The sequence below is a fragment of the Apodemus sylvaticus genome, chromosome 4, assembly GCF_947179515.1.
Source record: "Apodemus sylvaticus chromosome 4, mApoSyl1.1, whole genome shotgun sequence".
Lineage (NCBI taxonomy): Eukaryota > Metazoa > Chordata > Mammalia > Rodentia > Muridae > Apodemus > Apodemus sylvaticus.
The window spans coordinates 69,878,451-69,893,027 of record NC_067475.1 but is presented as its reverse complement, the minus strand read 5'-3'; positions in this window follow the sequence as shown (position 1 = coordinate 69,893,027).

Below are 14,577 nucleotides of genomic sequence, written 5' to 3'. Positions count from 1 at the left end.
TTGTAATATCTCCATTTTCATTTCTAATTTTGTTAATTTGGATACTTTCTCTGTGCCCTTTGGTTAGTCTGGCTAAGGGTTTATATATCTTGTTGATTTTTTCAAAGAATCAGCTTTTGGTTTTGTTGATTTTTTGTATGGTCTCTTGGTTTTTACTTGATTGATTTCAGTCCTGAGTTTGATGATTTCCTGTCTTCTTCTCCTCCTCGGTGAATTAGCTTCTTCTTGTTCCAGGGCTTTCAGTTGTTCCATTAATCTTCTTTATTTTTAATTTTTTTTATTAGGTATATTTTTTATTTACATTTCAAATGATTTCCCCTTTCCTAGCCCCCCACTCCCAAAAACTCCCGTAAGCTCCCTTCTCTCCCCCTGTCCTCCCACCCACCCCTTCCCACTTCCCCATTCTGGTTTTGCTGAATACTGCTTCATTGAGTCTTTCCAGAACAAGGCGCCACTCTTCCTTTCTTCTTGTACCTCATTGGATGTGTAGATTATGTTTTGGGTAATCCAGGTTTCTAGGTTAATATCCAATTATTAGTGAGTGCATACCATGATTCATCTTTTGAGTCTGCGTTACCTCACTTAGTATGATGTTCTCTAGCTCCATCCATTTGCCTAAGAATGTTTAGAGTTCTGTAGGCTTCTTGTATATTCATGGGCATCTCTCTCTTTAGGTTAGGGAAGTTTTCTTCCATAATTTTGTTGAAGATATTTGCTGGCCCTTTAAGTTGTAAATCTTCACTCTCATCAATGCCTATAATCCTTAGATTTGGGTTTCTCATTGTGTCCTGGATTTCCTGGATGTTTTGGGTTACAAGCTTTTTGCATTTTGCATTTTCTTTAACTGTTGAGTCCATGGTTTCTATGGTATCTTCGGCATATGAGATTCTTTCTTCTATCTCTTGTATTCTGTTGTTGATATTTGCGTCTATGGTCCCTGATTTCTTCCTAAGGTTTTCTATCTCCAAAGATGTCTCTCTTTGTGCTTTCTTAGTTGTTTCTACTTCTGTTTTTAGATCCTGGAAGTTTTTGCTCAGTTCCGCCATTTGCTTGTTTGTGTTTTCCTTTAATTCTTTAAGAGGTTTTTGTGTTTCCTCTTTCATGACTTCTGCCTGTTGATCAAAGTTCTCCTGTATTTCTTTAACTGATTTTTGCGTTTCCTCCTTATTGGCTTTTGTATTCTCCTGAATTTCTTTCAATGATTTTTGTGTTTCCCTTGTAAGCGCTTCTAATTTTTGATCCATTTTCTCCTGAATTTCAAGTATGTCCTTCATGTGTTCCTGTACCAGCATCATGACCAGTGATTTTAAATCCAAATCTTGTTTTTCTGGTGTTTGGGGTATGCAGGACTTGCTATTGTTGGAGAATTGGGTTAGGATGCTGCCATAATGCCTTGGTTTCTGTTCGTAATGTTCCTATATTTGCCTTTACTTTTAGCCATCTAGTTCTCCCAGGTGTTAGATGGTCTTATTGTCACTGGCTGGTGCTTCAACCTACTGTGGATCTTTAAAGTTATCTCTGCAACACTGGATGACTGGGTTTCCTCTGGCACAGATTACTGATATGCTGCCTTCCTCTTTTGTGCCTTTGGAGCCCTTCTCAGTCTTGCCTCAAGCAATGTTATACTTATGTTGTCAAGGTCAACCAGGTCTTCTCTATCTTCTCTATTGTGGAGCGAAGATGGTATGGTGGGGGTCACTCCCTCTGTTGATTCTCACATAGGACACAGATCCCGCGATGGACTGGCTTGCAGATGAACCGCCTATGTGCTCAGTTCCTGAATGCAGGCAGACCTCTGGCGGTTTGCACCACCAGAAATCTAAAGCTCAGGGTGATATAGTACCTAGTGACCCTTTTCTGTCCCGGCAGGCAGGGAGTATGGTCGTGGGGCTTCTCTCCTTCCACAGCTCTCTCTTCTTTGTATTTTTGAAGAGAGTAATTGCTGTACATTTTCTTAGTTAGGGTTTTATGCCTGTGAAGAGACTTCATGACCAAAACAATTCTTACAAAGTCAAACTTGAGTTTGCCCCTTACAAAGCACCTTTAGTTGGGGCTGGCTTACAATTTTGGTAGTTCTGTCCATTTTCATCAATGTGGGAAGTATATCATCTTGCAGGCAGGATTGGTGCTGGAAGAGCCAACAGCTCTACATCTTGATCAAAAAGGGACTCTAACATAGAGCCACGTGCCCCAAACTGCCAACTGCGGCTGCTTGCTGAGATTTGAACAAGCCCTCTTGGTTCTATTATATCTTTCACTGCCTAGACTTGTCTGTTTTAGAATTAGTTCTGTAAACTGACCTTGAACTCAGAGATCTGAATGCCTTTATTTACTGAATGCTGGGATAAAAGGCCTGTACTACTAGGCCAGGACCTAATCCTTTCTTTTCACTTACAAGATTTTTATAAATCTTCTGTGTTGCAGTTCATTACAGATATAGTCAAGTTTACAATTGAGAACAGCCATCACTGCTGTCAGGCAGGAATTTTTCTTTGGACCTTATACTTTTGGTTGTTTAAGGTTTCTGTATACAGGGAGCTAACACTTAGGAATGGAGATAGGTTAGAGGTCTAAAGGGTTTCATAGGAGGAAAGAGATTCCACCAGAATCTGCTTATTTTGTCTTCTTGGAAGTGGGAGAGACAGTGAAAGTAGGTCACCCCAAAGGTTTGCTATGGACTTGAGGATTAGACTGGTAGGTGTGGTTCTACAAGAAGTGAAAGAGAGGGGAAGATCTACAGGCAGCTGAAAGAAAAGATTGTGGTCTGTTAGCTCTGCATCCCAGATTCCTCAAAATTCACTTGTCAAGTTTCCCTTCAACTCGACCTCATGCTGAGGACAACCACAGGTGTGTAATCAGAATCAAATAGGACAGGGCCTGAAGAGATGACTGAGCACTTGGTGCTCTGGCTGCCAGTCAATAGAACCAGGTTTCATTCCTAGTAGCAATGGGCAACTCACAAAAGTCTAGCTGCCAGTCTCATGGGATCTAGTGCCCTCTTCTGGATTCTGTGAGTAGAACACATGCAGATAGGCATGCAGAAACAACACTCTAAACATGAAGTAAACCATTTTTCTAAAACATTGATTGAGGCAATAGAGATCCACAGGAGGGAGATAAGGTTTTTCTCAGAATTGGGAGAACCAGCCAAGTGTACTGGCTGGTTTTGTGTGTCAACTTGACAGAGGCTGGAGTTATCACAGAGAAAGGAGCTTCAGTTGGGGAAGTGCCTCCATGAGATCCAGCTGTGGGACATTTTCTCAATTAGTGATCAAGTGGGGGAGGGCCCCTTGAGTGTGGTACCACCTCTGGCCTGGTGTTCTTGGGTTTTGTAAGAGATCAGGCTGAGCAAGCCAGGGGGAGCAAGCCAGTAAGGAACATCTCTTCATGGCCTCTGCATCAGCTACTGTTTCTAACCCTGCTTAAGTTCCAATCCTGACTTCCTTTTGTGATGAACAGCAATGCAGAAGTGTAAAATGAATAAACCCTTTCCTTCCCAACTTGCTTCTTGGTCATGGTGTTTGTGCAGGAATGGAAACCCTGACTAAGATACCAAGAATATGAAAGAGCAAGTTTATGTATTTTATTTTACTCTCTCATTGAATTTAATGTCCCTAATGGCATTGCACTAGAATATAACGAGAGGGGCTCTACTTAGAAACACTTCTTATCTCATTCTGAAAGTTCTGGAAAACTACTATATTTTCTCCCCAGGCATCTGCTCCTCCCCTCCTTCTTTAATTAAGCATGAATTCTTTTTAATACTGTATAATCTGAGTGAATAGTGTTTTCCTCAATTCTTCTAGTTCTTCCCCATGTCCTTTCCCATATAGATCCTCTCCCTTTCTGTCTGTCATCAGAAAAGGACAGCTGGTACATATACATGGGCCCTGGGACTGCTGCCTCAGTGTCTGCAAGTTAAAGGGGATTCAAAGGGCGTTGTCTTCCTGAGGACCTCCATTCCCTGTGTCTCCCTCCCTGCTTCTGATTGTCTTCCTTAGGGCTCTCTGAACTATGAGGGCATGGATTTAAGGGAAACATCTCATTTACAGTTGTGTGTATGAAGATCTTTCTCTCTCTGTCTCTGTCTCTCCAATGTCTCTGTCTCTGTCTCTCTCTGCATAATGTCTGGGTGTTAATCTCTGTATTTGCTCCAATCTGCTGCAGGAGGAAGCTTCTCTGCTGAGTGAATAAGGTATTAATTAAGGAGATTAGAAGGCTTAAAGGATTATTAGGTGTTATTTTATTTTACCTTTTTACAAAAAAGACTAGTAGTATTTTACTGGTGTTTTACTCCAGGTCACTGGGTTATCTATCATCTGGTTTGTTTTAGTTGGTGTTCTTTATCTGTGAAAAGGCACCATGGGTTTTTTGTAATTCCAGATGAGTTTGAGAATTGCACTTTCTCACTCTTTGAAGAATTGAGTTGGAATTTTGATGGGGATTGCATTGAATCTGTAGATTGCTTTTGACAAGACGGCCATTTTTACTTTATTAATCCTGCTAATCCACAAGCATGGGAGATATTTTCATCTTCGGAGGTCTTCTTCTATTTCTTCTTCCCTAATTTCTTTCTCAGCCTGTTTATCCTTTGAGTATAGGAAGGCTACTGATTTGTTTGAATTAATTTTACATCTGGCCACTTTGCTAAAGTTGTTTATCAGCTGAAGGTGTTCTCAGGTGGAGTTTTTTTGGGGGGTCACTTAATTATACTATCATATCAAGGAGAAAGCCAAACCTAAAGATTATATGCATTGATGAAAGTGAAGATTTACAACTGAAAGGGCCAGCAAGTATCTTCAACAAAATTATGGAAGAAAACTTCCATAACCTAAAGAGAGAGAGATGCCCATGAATAGACAAGAAACCTACAGAACTCCAAACAGACTGGACCAGAAGAGAAACACCTCCTGTCACATAATAATCAAGACTCCAAAATGTACTAAACAAAGAAAGAATACTTAGGGCAGTAAGAGAAAAAGGGCAAGTAACATATAAAGGAAGACCTATCAGAATTACACCAGGCTTCTCACCAGAGACCATGAAAGCTAGAAGATCCTGGATGGAGCTCATGCAGACTCTAAGAAAACAAAAATGCCAGCCGAGACTACTATACCCAGCGAAACTCTCAATTACTATAGATGGAGAAACCAAGATATTCCATGACAAAACCAAATTTACACAATATTTTTCCACAAACCCAGCCCTACAAAGGATAAGAGGGGGAAAACAGCATTACAACGAGGCAAACTATACCCTGGAAAAAGCAGGATATTAAACTTCTTTCATCAAACCCAAAAGAAGATAACCACACGAGTATAAAATTAACATCAAAAGTGATAAGAAGCAAGAACCACTACTCTTTAATATCTCTTCACACCAATGGACTCAATTCCCCAATAAAAAGACATAGACTAACAGACTGGATACATAAACAGGACCGTACATTTCACTGCATACAGGAAACAGACCTCAGTGTCAAAGACTAAAACTGCCTTAGAGTAAAAGGCTGGAAGACAATTCTACAAGCAAATAGTCTCAGGAAACAAGCAGGAGTTGCCATTATAATATCAGATAAAATTGACTTTCATTCAAAAGAGACAAGAAGGACATTTCTTGCTTGTCAAAGAAAAACTCTTTGACAACAAGAAGAACTCTCAATCCTGAACATCTATGCTCCAAATGCAAGGGCACCCTCATTCATAAAAGAAACTTTACTAAAGCTCAAAGCACACATTGCACCTAACACAATAATCGTGGGTGACTTCAACACCCTACTCTCCTCAATGGACCGATCAAGAAAACAGAAACTAAACAGGGAGTCAGTGAAATTAATTGAAGCTTTGGACCAACTGGATTTAACTCACACACACACACACACATATATATATATATAGAACTTGTCATCCCACAGTAAAAGAATATACCATTTTCTCAGCACCTCATGGTACCTTCTGCAAAATCGATCATATAGTTGGTCACAAGAAAGACCTCAACAAATATTAGAAGATCAAAATAATCCCATGCCTCCTATCAGATCACTATGGTGTAAGTGGTCTTTAATAACAATAAAAACAACAGAAAGCCCACATACACATGGAAACTGAACAATAGTCTATTCAGTGATACCTTGGTCAAGGAAGAAATAAAGAAAGAAATCAAAAATATCTTAGAATTTAATGAAAATGAAGGCACAACATACACAAATCTATGGGACACATGAAAGCAGTGCTAAGAGGAAAACTCATATCTTTGAGTGCCTCCAAAAAGAAATTGGAGAGAGCATACACTAGAAGCTTAACAGAACAATTGAAAGCCCTGGAACAAAAAGAAACTAATTCACCCAGGTTGAGAAGAAGTCAGGAAATCATCAAACTCAGGGCTGAAATTAATCAAGTAGAAACAAAGTGTACCATACAAAGAATCAACAAAACCAGGATCTGGTTCTTTGAAAAAAAATCAACAAGATAGATAAACCCTTAGCCAGACTAACCAAAGGGTGTAGACGCCCGTGGCCACATGTGAACTGGAGACCTGGAAGAGAATTTTCAAGTCTCGCAGGTCTCTGCTCGTCTCCAGGTAAGACTGCCCTGTGGCAGCCTTGGTTGTCAAGGTGAAAGCAGCTGCATTGTTGTAGGAGAACAAAGGCCCAAATGGATGGAGCTAGAGAACATCATACTAAGTGTGGTAACCCAGACTCAAAAGGTGAATCATGGTATGCACTCACTAATAAGTGGATATTAACCTAGAAAACTGGAATACCCAAAACATAATCCACAAATCAAATGAGGTACAAGAAGAAAGGAGGAGTGGCCCCTTGTTCTGGAAAGACTCAGTGAAGCAGTATTCAGCAAAACCCGAATGGGGAAGTGGGAATGGGTGGGTGGGAGGATGGCGGAGGGAGAGAAGGGGCCTTACGGGACTTTCGGGCAGTTGGGGGCTAGCAAAGGGGAAATCATTTGAAATGTAAATAAAAAGTATATCGAATAAAAAAACAAACAAACAAACAAAAAAACCGAACAAAACAAAAGCAAGATGCGCTCTGGGTGACCTGGGGTCTATAGATTCCCCTTCTTTGTTTTAAAAAGCCAGTTTTTAAGGGTGCGATGAGTATGCTTGACGATTCCTTGACCAATTGGGTTATAAGGAATTCTAGTTTTATGTTTAATTCCAAATTTTTTACAAAATGAGATAAAGTTCTTACCAGAATAGGCTGGCCCATTGTCTGTCTTAATGACCTTGGGTAATCCCATGGTGTTAAAGACTTGTAAACAGTGATCAATTACATTTTTAGAGGCTTCTCCCAAATGTAGAGAGGCAAAAAGAAGTCCTGAGCAAGTAACAATGCAAACATGTATAACTTTTAATTTTCCAAATTCTGCATAGTGAGTTACATCCGTTTGCCAAATTTGATTAGGTATAAGACCTTGTGGATTAACCCCTAAGTGAGGCACTGGTACTAAAGTAAGGCAATTAGGGCATTGTTTTACAATCATTCTTGCTTGCTCCTTTGTGATCTTATGACAGAGTCTTAATGTATGTCTAGAAAGATGAAATTTATCATGATCACGTCTAGCCATTTCTACAAGTTCTAAAACTAAAGCCTCTCCTATTAGAGCTCTGTCAATGCACTGATTGCCTTCAGCTAAGGCTCCAGGAAGACCGGAGTGAGCTCTTATATGGCCAATGTAAAAGGGATTTTTCCTAGCAAGAATGATACTTTGCAATTGCGAAAAAAGGATCCTGCTGGTGTATTAAAATTAAATGTGCCGCAGGTCTCTAATTGTGGTACATAAAATGCAACGTAAACACTGTCAGGAAAGAGATTAAAAGTACTATTTACAGATTGAAAGACACACAACACCGCTGTCAGCTCTGATGACTGAGCAGAAAGCCCAGAGATCTCTGTATCCACCTGTTGATTATTAATAAGATATCCAGCTCTTCCTTTGGAAGAGCCGTCTGTGAAAATTAAAAGAGCGTTATGCAACAGCTGTAAAGGTGTCATTTTAGGAAGTACAACCTCATGCATATTTAAAAACTTTATCAATTTGTCTTGAGGATAATGGTTATCTACAGTCCCTTCAAAGCCTATTTGAGCAAGCAACCAATCTGTGCTATGCTGTTTTAACCAAGCATCTTGATCTACGTTATAAGGCTGAATAATAACATCTGGTTCTTTGCCAAAAACAAGTTAGTGCCTGCTTTCTTCCAAGCACAATTACTTGGGCTACTGCCTCATAATATGGCAAGGTATTATGCCTTGAAGACACCCTCAAATGAATCCACATCAGAGGAGTCGTTTGCCATAATAAACCTGTAGGCAAATAAGTCGTATTAAAAATTAGCAGATGCAAAGTTAAAGAATAATCTATATAGGTAACAAATTGATTTTCAATAGCTTTCTCCACTAGCTGTAAAGCCAAATGTCCTTCTGAAGTTAATAATCTAGGGGATGTAGGATCAGCATTCCCCTTTAGAATATCAAATAAAGGTCGTAATTCTCCTGTAGTAAGCTTTAAATATGGCTGAAGCCAGTTAATGTCACCCAATAACTTCTGAAAATCATTTAAAGTTTTTAAATTGTCCCTGCAAATAATTATCTCCTGGGAAAAAACAGCTTGATCTGTAAGTTTGAAACCCAGATAATTATACAGATCCTGGGTTTGTGCTTTCTCTGGAGCTATTTGCAATCCTTTAGCGGCTAAATCTTGCTGTAAATCTTTAAAACAAAAAAAGCAAAGTCTGAGGAGTTTTTCCTCCAACCAGATTCATTTGTGATAAAAGGTCTCTCCACCACACTTAGGACAGATTTCTGGGGAGCAAACTGATTGCCCGCTTATAGCACCCCTGTTATCAGGGCAATCACCTTTAAAATGACCCAGACTACCACATTTAAAACACCTTTTATTTCCTTGTCTCTGCGAAAGTATTCCCTGGATGGTGGTCCCCTGGAATGCTGCAGCTATTGCTAGACCCTGATTATATGAGGCACCAATTTCAGAACAGAGATGAATATAACCAGCCAAGTCTGTGTTCCCTGTGAGGTCTGATGGCCTCCTGGCAGGCTGCATTAACATTTTCATAAGCTAGCTGAGTAATCAATGGATTTTCTGCCTGAGAATTTCCAAAAATTCTATTAGCTGTTTTTAATAATCTATCCACAAAATCCTGAAAAAGCTCATCAGGAGCCTGTTTGACACCTGTTAAGCTTCCACTATGATCTCACTTCGATGGTAAAAGATTCCAAGCATAGCGGGCAGCCATCTCAATCTGCGCATATACTGCGATGGGAAAACCAATCTGATTAGTATTTCCTTCAAATACGCCTTCTCCCAGTAACATATCAGCATTCCATTCTGGATGGCCTGCCTGAGTATTTACGGTGGCATTTCTTTTGCTAGCCTCACGTCATTCAGAACTCCAAAGCAAGAAATCTCCTCCTGACAAAATAGCCTTACACAAAGTTTTCCAATCCTGTGGAGTTAAATTTGACTCTATCACAGTATCCAATAAAGCTTGTATAAAAGGGGCTGTAGGGCCATACTGAGCTACAGCTGCCTTTAATTCTTTTATCACTTTGAATTTCAATGTCTGATATTGTATAATCCTATTCTCCTGGTCTTCGATCTCAAGGACAGGAAAAGCTAAGAGTTCTGCTGCATCCAGCCCTTCTCCACGAGCCTGGTTTACAGCTCCTTCTAGTGGCAATTGGCATGTCCCAGGATCATTGTTCTCTCTACTATTTGATACCCTTTTTAGCTCCTGTAATTCATTAGTCAATTTCTCCTGCTTAATGTCAAACTCCATTTTTTGTAACTGCATATCTCTCTGGATCTCATCTCCTGCCATCAGAGTCATAGGCAGAGCAGAGGGCACGATAGGGGCCTATTTTTCCCCATGAGATTCAGCTGTTCTCTTTTTGGGATGAGCTACCTTTTCTATAATTAGCTCATCAGCACTATCTCTGCGTTTTTGTAACTTAGAGTGGGGAGGGTCCTTCTTTGCGGAGGTCCTCTCTGGCAGGCTTTCTTCTTGAGATTCCTCAAGTTCTTGAATCATATCTAATTCCTCCCGGCCTCCTTCATCTATAATATCCTTTATAAGTGTCCAGAGGCAGAGGGTAATATTATCTGCCTTGGCTGCCTTTAGCGAATTCCCAATTCTCTCCCAGGTTCTCTCGTTTAAAGTTCGTTTTTCTTGGAACCAAGGACAGCAAGAATATATTTGATCCAAAAATCCTCTGACCTTCCTTCCTTAAACCCTATCCCTTTTGCCTGAAGCAGCCCTTGGATGCTGCGGGGAGCAAGTTTCCGCGCGAACTTTCCTGTCCCATTTTTTCCCTATCTATCTATCTATCCCAAGCAGCTACTGTGCTGGGTCAACACAATTCTGCTTGCCTAGCCATATCCTTCTGCACCCACAACAACAGTTTCAAAGGATAAAATTTTACATTAGCGCTAGCATTTAACTCCTATACTTGTTTACCGTGCGGATACCATCTTCTTTCCATTTTTTCTGCAAAGCTTCACCAGATAGGGTTACCTCAGTAAATTCTCCTGTATCAGGTCAGTTCGCGTTCAAGGCGCCATTATGTAGCCGCCCACGGCCGCATTTGAACTGGAGACCTGGAAGAGAATTCTGGGGATAAACGGGAAGGGGACTAAAGAGAAATGAGTCAGGACAATATTTTGCCCATGGAGACTGATTTTACTATTATTTATCCAATATATATAGTCTTTAGAAAACAACCCTGCCCCCGCCCCCCCACATCAAGGGGAAGTCCGCGAATTCCTTGGCTCTTCTTCTCAGCGGGTCGCCTGCTTCAAGTCTTGCAGGTCTCTGCTGGTCTCCAGGTGAGACTGCCCTGAGGCAGCCTTGGTTGTCAAGGTGAAAGTGTCAAGGTGAAAGCAGCTGTATTGTTCTAAGGGGAACAAAGGCTGGAGATAACACCAGAAGAAGGGTGGGGGCTGCCAGCCAGGAAAGTCGCAGCTTGAAAGGAATGGGTAACACCAGCAGAAGGGTGGGGGCTGCCAGCCAGGAATGTCACAGCTTGAATGGAATGGGCTGAGAAGTCCAGCTCAATGCTGTGGGGGAAGGGACAAAAGGGCACAGAAACAGTATCCAAATTAACAAAATTAGAAATGAAAAGGGAGATATAACAACAGAAACTGAGGAAATTCAAAAAATCATCAGATTCTACTACAAAAGCCTGTACTCAACACAACTAGAGAATCTGGGGGAAATGGACAATTTCTTAGACAGATACCAAATACCAAATTAAATCAGGATCAAATAGATCATCTAAACAGACCCATAACCCCTAAAGTAATAGAAGGGGTAATAGAAAGTCTTCCAGCCAATAAATGCACAGGACCAGATGGTTTTAGTGCAGAATTCTATCAAACCTTCAAAGAAAGAAGACTTAACACCAATACTCTTCAAAGTATCCCACCAAATAGAAACAGAAGGAACACTACCCAACTCCTTCTACGAAGCCACAATTATGCTGATACCAAAACCACACAAAGATCTAACTAAGAAAGAGAATTTCAGGCCAATTTCCCTTATGAAAACGATGCAAAATACTCAGTAAAATTCTTGCCCACTGAATCCAAGAACACATCAAAACGATCATCCTCCAAGATCAAGTAGGCTTCATCCCAGCGATGGAGGGATAGTTCAATATATGGAAATCCATCCATTTTAAACACTACATAAACAAACTCAAAGACAAAAACCCATGATCATTTCATTAGATGCTGAAAAAATATTTGACAAAACTCAGCATCCTTTAATGCTAAAAGTCTTGGAAAGGACAGGATTTCAAGGCCCATATCTACACATAGTAAAAGAAATATACAGCAAACCGGTAGCCAACATCAAACTAAATGGAGAGAAACTTGAAGCAATCCCACTAAAATCAGGGACTAGACAAGGCTGCCCACTCTCTCCATATCTTTTCAATATAGTACTTGAAGTCCTAGCTAGAGGAATTAGACAACGTAAGGAGGTCAATGGGATACAAATTGGAATGGAAAAAGTCAAAGTGTCAATATTTGAAGATGATATGATAGTATACTTAAGTGATCCAAAAAACTCTACCAGAGAACTCCTACAGCTGATAAACAAGTTCAGAAAAGTGGCTGGTTACAAAATCAACTGAAGCAAATCAGTAGCCTTTGTATTCTGAAAGGACAAGCAGACTGAGAAAGAAATTAGGGAAATGACACCCTTCACAATAGCCACAAACAGCATAAATTATCTTGGGGTGACTCTAACTAATGAAATGAAAGAGCTATACTGATAAGTAGTAGGAGATTATCCTAAGATGGCCTGCTTCAGAGTATTATATAATCTGTGACAGGTTCACCCTTCTTTAGAAAAGCTGTAAGGACCTAAGTGACCCAAAGAACTCCACTAGAGAGCTCCTACAGCTGATAAACAACTTCAGCAAAGTGGCAGGTTATAAAATCAACTCAAGCAAATCAGTGGCCTTCCTATACTCAAAGGATAAGCAGGCTGAGAAAGAAATTAGGGAAATGACCCCCTTCACAATAGCCACAAACAGTATAAAGTATCTTGGGGTGACTCTTACCAAACATGTGAAAGATCTGTATGACAAGAACTTCAAGACTCTGAAGAAGGAAATGGAAGAAGACCTCAAAAAATGGGAAAACCTCCCATGCTCATGGATCGGTAGAATCAATATAGTTAAAATGGCCATTTTGCCTAAAGCACTATACAGATTCAATGCAATACCCATCAAAATCCCAACTCAATTCTTCACAGAGTTAGAAAGAGCAATTATCAAATTCATCTGGAACAACAAAAAACCCAGGATAGCTAAAACTATCCTCAGCAACAAAAGAAAATCTGGGGGAATCAGTATCCCTGACCTCAAGCAATACTACAGAGCAATAGTGTTAAAAACTGCATGGTATTGGTACAGTGACAGGCAGGAGGATCAATGGAACAGGATTGAAGATCCAGAAATGAACCCACACACCTATGGCCACTTGATCCTCGACAAAGAGGCTGAAAACATCCAATGGAAAAAAGATAGCCTTTTCAACAAATGGTGCTGGTTCAACTGGAGGTCAGCTTGCAGAAGAATGCGAATTGATCCATCCTTGTCTCCTTGTACTAAGCTCAAATCCAAATGGATCAAGGACCTCCACATAAAGCCAGACACTCTGAAGCTAATAGAAAAGAAACTGGGGAAGACCCTTGAGGACATCGGTACAGGGAGAAAGTTTCTGAACAGAACACCAATAGCGTATGCTCTAAGAGCAAGAATTGACAAATGGGACCTCATAAGGTTACAGAGTTTCTGTAAGGCAAAGGACACCATCAAGAGGACAGATCGGCAACCAACAAATTGGGAAAAGATCTTCACCAATCCTACATCAGATAGAGGGCTAATATCCAATATATATAAAGAACTCAAGAAGTTAGACTCCAGAAAACCAAACAACCCTATTAAAAAATGGGGTACAGAGTTAAACAAAGAATTCTCACCTGAAGAACTTCGGATGGCGGAGAAGCATCTTAAAAAATGCTCAACTTCATTCGTCATCAGGGAAATGCAAATCAAAACAACCCTAAGATTTCATCTTACACCAGTCAGAATGGCTAAGATTAAAAATTCAGGAGACAGCAGGTGTTGGAGAGGGTGTGGAGAAAGAGGAACACTCCTCCACTGCTGGTGGGGTTGCAAATTGGTACAACCACTCTGGAAATCAGTCTGGCGGTTCCTCCGAAAACTGGGCACCTCACTTCCAGAAGATCCTGCTATACCACTCCTGGGCATATACCCAGACGACTCCCCACCATGTAATAAGAATACATGTTCTACTATGTTCATAGCAGCCCTATTTATAATTGCCAGATGCTGGAAAGAACCCAGGTATCCCTCAACAGAAGAGTGGATGCAAAAAATGTGGTATATCTACACAATGGAGTACTATTCAGCCATTAGAAACAATGAATTCATGAAATTCTTAGGCAAATGGATGGAGCTAGAGAACATCATACTAAGTGAGGTAACCCAGACTCAAAAGGTGAATCATGGTATGCACTCACTAATAAGTGGATATTAACCTAGAAAACTGGAATACCCAAAACATAATCCACACATCAAATGAGGTACAAGAAGAAAGGAGGAGTGGCCCCTGGTTCTGGAAAGACTCAGTGAAACAGTATTCAGCAAAACCAGAACGGGGAAGTGGGAAGGGGTGGGTGGGAGGACAGGGGAAGAGAAGGTGGCTTGCGGGACTTTCAGGGAGTGGGGGGGCTTGAAAAGGGGAAATCATTTGAAATGTAAATAAATTATATCGAATAATAAAAAAAAAGAAAGAAAGGAAAAAAAAAGAAAGGCTGTAAGGGATTCATTTTAGGGAAGATTCCTGTTATTAATATGCTCTTCCTATTATTATTAAATATCTATATCTATATATATTACTTAGTGATCTATATCTATATCTATATCTATATCTATATCTATATCTATATCTATATCTATATCCATATCCATATCCATATCCATATCCATATCCATATCCATATCCATATCCA